Source organism: Eurosta solidaginis, chromosome 5, assembly GCF_040869045.1.
Source record: "Eurosta solidaginis isolate ZX-2024a chromosome 5, ASM4086904v1, whole genome shotgun sequence".
Classification (NCBI taxonomy): domain Eukaryota; kingdom Metazoa; phylum Arthropoda; class Insecta; order Diptera; family Tephritidae; genus Eurosta; species Eurosta solidaginis.
Genome location: NC_090323.1, coordinates 100594694 through 100606060, shown reverse-complemented (window position 1 = coordinate 100606060; position 11367 = coordinate 100594694). Strand labels below are relative to the sequence as shown.

Genomic DNA, 11367 nt, shown 5'->3' with positions numbered 1-11367 from the left:
GGTAATCCTGGGATGTGTTTGTACAATATGGGTATCAAATGGAATCTGTTTATGAGTAGTTTGATACTGAGTATTTTTCGTACCCCTGGGTGACTCGGGTCTCGAGATATAGGCCAAAACGTGGACGCGGGCACCCCTAGAATGTGTTTATACAATATGGATATCAAATGAAAGCTGTTGCTGAGTGCTTTACTACAGGGTAGTTTTCATACCTATTGGTGACTAGGGTCTCGAGACATAGGCCAAAACGTGGACCAGGGCACCCCTAGAATGTTTTTATACAATTGGATATCAAATGAAAGCTGTTATGAGTGCTTTAGTACAGGGTAGTTTTCATACCTATTGGTGACTAAGGTATCGAGATATAAGGCCAAAACGTGGACCCGGGCACCCCTAGAATAAGTTTATATAATATGGATATCAAATGAAAGCTGTTGATGATTGCTTTAGTACAGTGTAGTTTTCATACCTATTGGTGACTAGGGTCTCGAGATATAGGCCAAAACGTGGACCCGAGCACCCCTAAAATGTGTTTATACAAAATGGATATCAAATGAAAGCTGTTGATGAGTGCTTTAGTACAGGTTAATTTTCATATCCCTGGGTGACTAGGGTCTCGAGATAAAGGCCAAAATGTGGATCAGGGTAATACTAGGATGTGTTTTTACATTATGGGTATCAAATTGAAGCTGTTGATGTGTGCTTTAGTGCAGAGTAATTTTTATATCGCTGTGTGACTAGGGTCTCGAGATATAGGCCAAAACGTGGACCCGGATACCCCTAGAAGGTGTGTGTAATATGGATAGCAAATGAAAGCCGTTGATGTGTGCTTTAGTACAGAGTAATTTTTATATCGCTGAGTGACAAGGGTCTTGAGATATAGGCCAAAACGTCGACCCGGATACCTGTACAATGGTGTGTATTATGGATATCAAATGAAATCTATTGCTGAGAGCTTTAAAGTAATTTCCATTGTAATATTCGATTTAGCAGCATCAACCTGGCAAAACTGATAAATAAGCATGCGAAGCCGAAATAAAGACATGAATTAATCAGCCCTATTCTGCATTTCGACTTGGATTGGAATTTTTTCGATTTGGCAATTTTGGTATTCTGTGTTCCAATCACTTTCGATCCAACTTCGAATCGTTCGATTTTTTGTATTCTGCATTTCGATCGTAGTTCCGTTTTTCTAAGTTGCAAATTAGTTGGCGGAAAAATATTTTCTTTTTATTTTTTTATTAATTTATAACAGAATTTTAACAAAAATGTAAGTAAAACTTGTTAAGAAACGTAGAAGGCTTGATGATGATTGTTTTTTATATGTTTCCAGGTCAAAAACAACATGTCGATGTCGAAGTCCTTGAACGTATTTGCCCCGCAAAAGTATCTAGCACATACTTGAAAGCATCCTTGTTAAGTCGAAAGTTTTTTTTGAACCTAAATAAGAAAATAAGTCATTAAACTTTACCACTTTTAAGTTCAATTTCTTACAATTCGTCACTCATCTCAAATGGATTACACAAATTTCGCAATATTTGCCTTTCCATTCTCGCTTGGCAATCTTCGTATGCGTTGCTTTCCAACTCCAAAAATAAGGCACGACTATTGATTCCATTATAATAGACAGCTATAATTTGTGTCTGTTCGTTGAGTCCAATTATATGCCACAGCAAGCTGCCGGCGTAGAGGAAGGTGAAGCGAAAACGTAAACAATCCTTGCGGAAAGAATAAATAAACCTTTATAAAGTATTTTAGGCCACTGCAATGAAATTAGCATCCTTAAAATTCAAAAATGTCAACTATATTCGTGCAGGATACGTTTTAACAAAACTTGGTGGCCACGGCAGGGAATTGGCCAAAAGAACGACAAAAACGCACTTACAATTATGAAAGCACTTCACTCAAAAAATATAATTAAATATAATATATTATATTGCTTTTTTTTGTACAAAATGGCGTGGATAATAAAATATAAACGTTTTTCAGTGTTTTTTACAAATTTTCATTAATTTATTTTGTTCCAATGTTCACACATTCCGTACCAACAGCTGATTTCGAAAAATCATTTGCTCTTCCTCTTCTCTTTACGATTCCGTCGTAATGCAGAATACCAAACTTCGATTAAAGCGGAGCGTAGAACGGGAACGTAATCGAAATGCAGGATAGGGGTGAATAATACCCACATACCTGTATATGTACCTATGTACGTCCTATTCGATTTGCCTGAAATTTGGTGTATTAATTTGCCTGTATTAGTATTTACGATCCTTTTTTCCGGGAACTAGACCAGAGACGGACAGGGACTGGGATTAAAACCACCCTCTGGGACTGGCAATAAGAGATGAAGGAGAATGAGAAGAACTTGATAGAAGAGAAAAGAGGGTAGGAGAAGGAGACTGAGAAAGAGATAGAGTGAGACGAAATAGAGATAGATGAATCGAAGAAGACGGAGGGAGGAGTGAGTAAAAGATTAAGAAAAATATAAGAGGGGGGAGGCAGAGTTGGACGGAAAGAGCTTATTAAGATGTATGCAGATAGAGCAAATTTAGGGCAGAACAACGTCTGCCTGGTCTGCTAGTAATCCATTAAATGACATTGCTCAAATTAATTGGTTGGTTTGTTGAAGTCTGAGCTCAGCACATGAAAAATTAAGATTTTTGGACGATATCCTGTGATATCTTTATATGGCTCATGTTCCGGTACGTGCCTATCAGGGTAAACCATTTTGCCTTTGGTTTAACAGATCAGTTCGAACAATGATCATCAAGCGCAATAAAAGATACTCCATTTGGAAAAGGAACCACAATGAAACAAATTGGGTTTACTGCAAATTTACTTTTTTTTAATTGCTTTAAATGCAAGGAAATGACATTTCACCGGGTGAAGCCGGTCCTGACATCTTATATACTTAAAGGCAATCCTTTGGAGCGGACATCTGTTGTAACTAATCTAGGTGTTATTTTCTATCCGAAAATAAGTTTTAACATACTCGTACGTATCTTAACCTCTATAAACAAAGCAATGGGTGTACTAGGATTTATCAAACGTTGGGCTAAAGATTTTGATGACCCTTATTTCACCAAGATCCTTTATATCTCGCTGATGCGTCCTATTCTCTAGTATTGTTCACGTGTTTGGTCTCCAACCTATCAAAGCCATATTAATCGGATTGAGTCGGTCCAGAGACAGTTTTTACTTTTTGCATTACGTGGTCTGAACTGGGAATCAAGTACGCATCTTCCACCATATAGAAAAAGGCTCCTCTTAATTAATTTGCCATCTCTAGAAAATCGTAGAATTTTACTCGGCGTTATGTTCACTCATAAGCTCATCATCAGCGTGGTTGACTCCCCTGACCTAATCAGTCAACTAAATTTTGCTGTTCCTGCTAAAGCCTCCAGACATTTTGCGCCTTTTTATTTACCTATATGCCGGCAAAATATTGCTAGAAATTTGATATTCTAGCAAATCTCTGCGTGATAAGACCATCAATTAATATCGTCTGCATAAAATAATTGAATTACTGTGTTTAAAAACACTATCAGCCCAATTCTAAACCAAAATTCCGTGCGAGTTTTTTCCCTTCTCCCATTCCTCGTATTCTAAATAAAAATTCCTTGTGAGTTTTTTCACTTCTCCCTTTCCTCCTATTCTGAACAATGTTCGAAAAAGCGGAAACCGGTTATGGGAGAAAAGTAGGTATTATGAATGTGAGGGAGAGGGAGATTTCTCTGCCATTTCATAGGAGTTTTTTCACTTGTTAAATTAAAGGGAATTCATCAAAATAGTTAATGGAAATTGGTTCTTTTAGGAAAGAACACTTATTTGTATAAATTTGTGCTAAAATATGTATTTACATTCTACCACAATATTCTCACTGTTAATACAACAACAACTATAACCACAAAATTCTTTATTTTAAGTCGAAAAGTATATCATAAGCAACGGTAGAGCTCTTGGTATACATATTTGATGCAGCCATCCAGAAATTGCGCAAGGATTTTTTAATAAGGCTTAATAGATTTTGGCATATGACGAAGGACGAATTCAACTCAAGTTGGCCGCCAGAAAATTGCTTTGCTGAATGAAAGCAGGCAACTCCGGCAGATATGTGTTATGCGGCCGTCTTCTTCTTATGTTCCGTTGTTGATGTTGCTGTGGCACCAATTCATTACTCATTTCAGTGAATACCACATGAAATGCAATAAATACTGTGCATTGTTTATATTTTATTTCTTAATTTCCAACAAATTTGCAACAATAATTAAACTTTTCAATTTTTTAACAAAATAAGAAATGTGCAACGAAATTTCAATTGACAAAACAGCTGACTTCGAAAATTCGAAATCCCTATTCCCCAATTATTGTTCTCCCTAGGAGAACAGAATTGGAGGAATTTTTCCGCGGGAATAAAAAAATCCGCGAGAACAAAATTCCGCGAGAATATTTAGAATTGGTCTGTATAAATAAAACTCGAGACAGGCAAATAGCATTAAATTTTAGTGCTTTGAATTGTGATATACACTTGAAGTGTCATTTGGCATTGTCGTTAACAAAGTTAAAACAAAAAATTTTAAATTTTACCCTCTGACACACATACATACTCCATTCAAACATTGTTATTGCGCCAAAAATTAAGCGAAAGACGACAAGGGTAATTGCCAAATCACCACTCATTTTCCCCAGTGAACAAGGTTGCCAGTCAACTGACAAATATTAAGGTTACCAGGTGTATCGAGACTCCCAAATTTTCTTTTAATTCGCATTGGTCACGTCCAATTGTTATTATGCCTTACACTGCTCCTCCTGCTGCCCCGAGACGTCGCTTGAGCAAAGGTTCTCCCACACCGAAGACTCCGAACATTGGTGAGGGTACAGTTGTCACTTTAACAGTCGTTTATAATACACTGAAGGAAGTAGAGTCGAAGGTACAGCAACATACTGATCAGTTACGGATATTAATCGAAAGTGTCTCTCAGAGAATTGGTGAGGTGGAAGCCAAGCTCACAAAACGGATCGAAGCGGAGATTTCGTCGGTTTCTGCTGCTTTTAGTGAATAATCGGAGCGTATACTGTAGCTGAATGAGAAGGTGGGAAAGTTGGAGGCAGAAGTCGAACGATTAAATGCGGATCTTGCAAATAGTTTAAAGAGTAGATCGACTCCTGACACTTCTGCTGACACTGTCGCCTACAGCGTGCCGTTCAAGGAAGGAGAAAACCTTAAAAGCATCTTCAACCTTGTTTTTCGGTCAACTGACTTCCAATCTCCACAATTTAGAGACATTTTTCGAACTACAATAAATATCCGAATAGCATTGAAGACAGTAACCTTGCTATGCTGAACATATTATGCAAACGCCAAAAAGGGTTTAATGTTGTTATTTTAAATGCGCGTAGCCTGAACATCGAAAAGATTATTAGAGCCGTGTTCGAACCTTCGTGTGTTGACGTTATTTGCGTATCCGAAACCTGGTTTAGACCTGAAGTCAAGGACGCCCATTTTGACATAAAGGACGACGTACTGTATAGGATGGATAGGAAGGATAAGAAGGGTGGTGAAGTAGATATATATTGCAGAAAGTATCTTAAAAGTCGGTTAATATCAGTTATATCTGATAGCGATACTGAGCATTTGTTAGTTGAAGTGCCTGGTTCATTGTGCAAAGTCCTTTTATCATGTGTTTATAATCCTCATAAATGTTGTAGTGTTAATGAATACTCTACAATGTTGTGCTCAGTCGTTGTTGATTTTATTGATATTATTATATGTGGACATTTTGATGTAAACATTTTATGTACTGACGTATATAGCAGCCGCTTGTTGGACGATGTTTCCGGTGTTGGTCTTGGTGTTGTTAGGATGTCTGTTCCCACAAGATTCGGACAAAATTGCTGTCCTAGTCTTCTCTATTATTTCATTGTGTCTCATGTGTCAATTGTTTTAAAGTTCGATCAAATGTTGTTTGTCTCGGACCATTGCCTAATTTTCTGTTCGTTTTAAATTCAGTTTAAGTATAGTTTCTAGTCCGTCCTTTTCCCAGATGACTGAATGCTGAACGTTAATAATCCATTAAATTACATTGCTCAAATTAATTGGTTGGTTTGTTGAAGTCTGAGATCAGCACATGGAAAATTAAGATTTTTGGACGATATCCTGGGATATCTTTATACGGCTCATTTTCCGGTATGTGCCAATCAGGGTAAACCATCTTGCCTTTGGTTCAACAGATCAGTTCGAGCAATGATAATCAAGCGCAATAAAAGATACTCCATTTGGAAAAGGAACCGCAATGAAATAAATTGACGTAAATACAAGCTTGTCCGGAACGAGACCACAGCCATTATAAGGCGAGACGAGAGAAGTGTAAATATTTTAGTAAAATGTTGGACATATCGTTGCCGGATCATATTTTATGGCGTAATTTAAAAAATCTTCGTGAACATGTAAGTGACAGTTCTGATTGTTCCCTCTGCCCCGACTTTCTAAATAATGCATTTGTTTGCCGTGTTTTCCGGTTTTGTGTTAGTACTAGTACCCCCACCTGTACTTCCTCTGCCATGCCTGTGTATCGAGTCTTTGAATTTAAAACTGTATCGGAATGTGATGTGGCTAGATGCATTTACAATATAAAATCGAATGCAATTGGTGAGGACAACATACCCATTAAGTTTGTGAAATTGATTGCACCATACATTTTGCCAACCCTCACCCATATCCTGAGTCATAGTAGCACGACTTCATGCTTCCCTAATAGTGGATAGTTGCCATGGTTCGACCCGTCGCCAAAACTTAGTCTGCGTGTTGTCCCAGTGATTTTCGGCCAAAAAGCATCTTGCCTGCTCTCTCAAAGGTCTTCGAGATATTGCTGTCCGAAGAAATACATGACCATATTGAAAAGTTTGCACTGTTGTTGTTGTTGTAGCGATAAGTTTACTCCCCGAAGGCTTTGGGGAGTGTTATCGATGTGATGGTCCTTTGTCGGATACAGATCCGGTACGCTCCGGTAACACAGCTCCATTAAGGTGCTAGCCCGAACATTCAGGAACGATTTATATGGCCACATTACAGTCCACAGGCCATCCATCCCTCCCCACCCCCAAGTTCTATGAAGAGCTTGGGGTCGCCAGACCCTTGTCTGTTAGTGAAACACGATTCGCCGCGGATAGATGAGGTTGACAACTGGGTTTGGAGAAGCTATATATTGCGCTGGCAACCTGAAGGTTTGCGCTACACAGCCCTTGAATCTGGTGTTTTAGTCGCCTATTACGACAGGCATGGGTGCCTTTGATGGGGATGTTGCACCTTGCTCTCACCGGCGTCACCCCAAATCGTCGACTAGTAGGTATTTTTTGCACCCTCCCTTCCTCATAGAGGGGCGGAGCCTCCTCGTGGTGGCACCTGATAACTCTTCGGCGACGAATTCGAGCGGCGACCTTTCCTCCCGCCCTTTACCCTATCTTTATTTCTGTTTCCCATAATCTTCCTTTGCATCTCCCCTCCTCCTTAAAAATGGGCTGGATCAAGCTATTATACGCCCCGTGCCGAGGATGATCCTAGCTGGGGCCCATAAGTAGCCCAGTCGCTAACGGAGTGCATCGAATGCCGGGCGACCTTCGATACTATTTAAGCCTGGACCTTTCCCCTTCTCCGCTGCTCGTGGGTTTTTAGTATGGAGAATAGAATTTTTGATGAAAAAAATAATAAGGAGGCGGCTCTCCTAGTAAGAAGTCGAGAGGAGCTTGCTCCGCAAAGGTTACGGCTCAGCCGGGCCTCAAGTCAGCTGAGAGAACTCCTCAGAGGTTCGCTGCCACAGCAGCAGCCAGGCAGAAAAGAGCCGAGAGATTATTCCGGTGGAGTAGTCCGAGGGCCAGTACCTCTCATGGAGGGGGTACTGGCCGGGGAGCCATCAGTGCCGCTACCGCCCTATCTTGGCCCCCACCAGCAGGCCTTCCACCCAGCGACAAGCGTTTGGTGTGTCCATTGCTGGGGGTCATAGGGAAGTGGTTGGGGTGTGCTATAGGACCAAGGGCCAATATAGGCAGGGTAGGGCTGAGAGAGAGGCCACCTTGGGGTGTCCGAAGGCCGGTACCTCTCGGGGAGGAGTCACCGGCCGGGAGGCCTTTGGGGCGGCTGCCGCCCATCCTGTAGCCCCCACCAGCATGGCTGCTACTCAGCGTCAAGCGTCTGGTGGGTTGGCTGCTGGGGCTCTAAGGATGTGGGGGTGGCCGGCTCTAGGGCCAAAGGACTAAAAAAGCCCAGTCACCAAGAAAAGCTCTGGGCTGCCCGGATCCTGCGCAGAAATGCCTCCTCGCCTGTTAAGGAGGGGGGAAGTGTCTGCGGAGGACTTGGAGAGGGCGCAGCGTGATCTTGCTTGGGGGAGACAAATGTTGCCGTACTTCAGGCTGGACTGGGTCGAGAGTGATGAAACTTCGAAACGCTAGCCGTCCATAGATGAGTCCAACCCCACGGCACCGAAAAGGGCCAAGACGCAGGGAGGCTGGACGTGGATCATTGGCATTATAGACGAGAGCAGCGAAGATGGCAGGATCCCGATACAACAGTGGAAGTGGATCGAGGCCGCGCTCGCTACGGTGGCCGTTAAGGTTAAAAAAGGCAACCCTGGTCCACCGCCATCTTACACCGATGCAGGGTGGTTCCAGGGCAAGGTCAAGCTAATTGCCTGTGACGACGCCAGGTCGGTAAACCTCTATAGAGCCGCCGTCACGCTGATAGGGGAGGTACTTCCGGGCGCGCGCCTCAAGGTAGTGGAGGCGCGTGATATCCCCTCACGACCAAGGGCTAGAGCCTGGGTTCCATGGACGTCAACGGACCCAGCTGACATCGGGGAGCTGCTCCAGAAGTACAACCTGGGTCTACCGACCAAGAACTGGAAGGTGGTAATCGTGGAGAAATCTGAACCAGCCACGATGCAGATAGTCCTGTTGCTAGACAGCGCCAACGTCGAAGCGCTGAAAAAGCAGGACTTCAAAAATATAAGCCTTAAGGTTTATAAGGCTAATGTCGAAGCCTTGGTCAACCTTCAATCTCGCACGATCACCAAGGCTCATTACCACCGGATAATTTCAGGGAATTCGTGAGAGCACCAAATTCAAGAAATGACTTCATCATACTCGGAGGCGATGCCAATGCTCACCATGCCCAGTGGGGCAGCAGTGATACAAATGACCGAGGTGAGTCTTTATTTAACTATCTTTTAGGCACTAATCTAAGTATATGTAATAGGGGAAATGACCCCACTTTCTTTACCAAGGACCGTGAAAAGGTCCTTGACATAACCCTGGTGTTTAGACAGGATGCCTAATTTTCCGCATCTGTTTGCGATCCCCCAAATGCAACCCTGCAATTTGATACTCGATACACGATTTAATTTATAACCACCCACACCATCATCGCCATATGCATGTGCATGCATGTACATGCACGTGTATGGGTGCCTTTTGTCAGCACTCATGCATATGCAAGTCGGGGTTGATGTGTGGGTGCCTTTCCCCTCCAAAACGGAGGATTTTGCGGGTCGATACAACCGGCCTCTTGGATTCTAACAGCTAACCTGCACGCACCTGCCGTCAGTGATCTCTACCGTTTTCAACATTACATTCAGGTAATATCGTAACCTTAATATTTCTTAGCTCTACATAATAAAGCATATCCAATTATAACGAGAAATTCTCGTCTTCTCTTATTTCATTTCAAACGCAATTTTCCCATTGAGATCCACCCCGGTGCGCCCACTTACTCAGGAGCAGACGCACCCCGGCCGAACATTTGCACCTATCTCACCGTAACAAGGAACTAACGCTTATATACAGTCCAAATCCATACAAAAACATTATATACACGCTTGGTGATACACTTTGGTGGTAAAATTATCGTGGTGATACACTATTGGTGGGTTTTACTGTTTTTTGGTGATACTCATCATCCACGTTAATCAACAATTTTTTAAAAACCAAAATCATCTTGGTGATACACTGCAATTGACGAACAACATCTTGGTAAAACACTGAGCAAGGGGCAGCCAGCTGAAGCAACTGCAACATTGCAAGCCAACTTGCCACATCAACACCACGCCAAACCACAAATCGCCACAAAGAAGTCAAAAGTAAGTGCAATATTTCTTGCCACTTTTTTTTTGGTCATACAAAAACCATGTATAAAATCGATATTCTCAGTGCCACACGCGTAGTGATTTGTTATTAAACGCCTAAAGTGTAAACAATTTAGTGCCGAAGAGAAAAAGAACTACTATACTACTGACTATCTGGTCTGTCCCCCCACCAGCGGTAAGGCTCATCGGACACAGAACAAGGACGAGGTGCACATAACCTCATTTTCATATAAAAAGTTCACGTCACTCGATTGTGACAATTTTCATTTATCTTTTTGCATCACGTTAATTTTGCTATTTTTCTAAAAAATTTTTGTTACACAGTTTCTTCGTTTTTCGCACAAGATTTATTACACACTTTTACACTTTCCGTCGAGTTTTATATCAGCGCGCCCACTTGTTTATAACAAATTTGAACGTTGAAGTGGCGAGTGGCCCCTTTATTTCCACAAAAGACGTTGTTGTTGCTCTCCCCTTCTCCCTGATTTTTCGGCACAAAATAAGCTGCAAAGCCAGTGAAAAAATAAACAAATTTAAAGCGTTAAATAAAGGGTTTTTTTGTATTTTAATCGGTTGGTTGGGTGATTCGCTCAGTTCATTCAAATTTATATTCCTCACTTAATTCGCTCACAACATTTCATCCAGATATATGGAAGCTTATATCAGGTTGGCCGATCGAATAACCGAGTTCGAGGCCGACTTTAATGATATAAGTGCGGCGCTGCACACAGCACACACTCTATCAATACAGCAAAAAATCTGCAAACTAAGTGGGAAAAACAGAAACCGCCCTCGATGAGTTACTTGACTCTGACACGCTTGAAGCAAAAAAGATTGCAGCGGTCAAGATTAAGCATAAAGCGGCATATGCCGTATTCCTGCGATGCATGTCGAATATGGCTGAACTTCAAGCCAAATTAAAGCAGGAAAAAGATAGGGAGGCTCGTCCTGAAGGAGAACGCGGGCGCGATTATAGTATCCGCCTGCCTGCTTGCGATACTGAGGTATTCAAGGGTGACTACCTAACTTGGCTAACATTTCGGAACCTGTTCACGGCCATCTACAGAAACAACAGTCGATTATGCCCGGTAGAAAAGTTGTTCCACCTTAACCAAAAAACCCAAGGTGAGGCAAAGGATATCGTCAAGAAATGTCCCTTGACAAATGAAGGCTACGAGACAGCCTGGAAAAACTTGTGCGAGAGGTACGAGAATAAATGTATTTTCATAAATTC

The 11367-nt window shown here is 41.8% G+C and overlaps 1 long non-coding RNA gene across 1 annotated transcript; it reads left to right on the top strand.

The window, feature by feature from the left end:
* Positions 1-1130: 1130 nt before the first annotated feature.
* On the top strand, positions 1131-1529 carry LOC137251993 (uncharacterized). The gene is made up of 2 exons (XR_010953420.1): positions 1131-1270; positions 1334-1529. It is a non-coding gene; the product is annotated as an uncharacterized lncRNA (long non-coding RNA).
* Positions 1530-11367: the final 9838 nt, after the last annotated feature.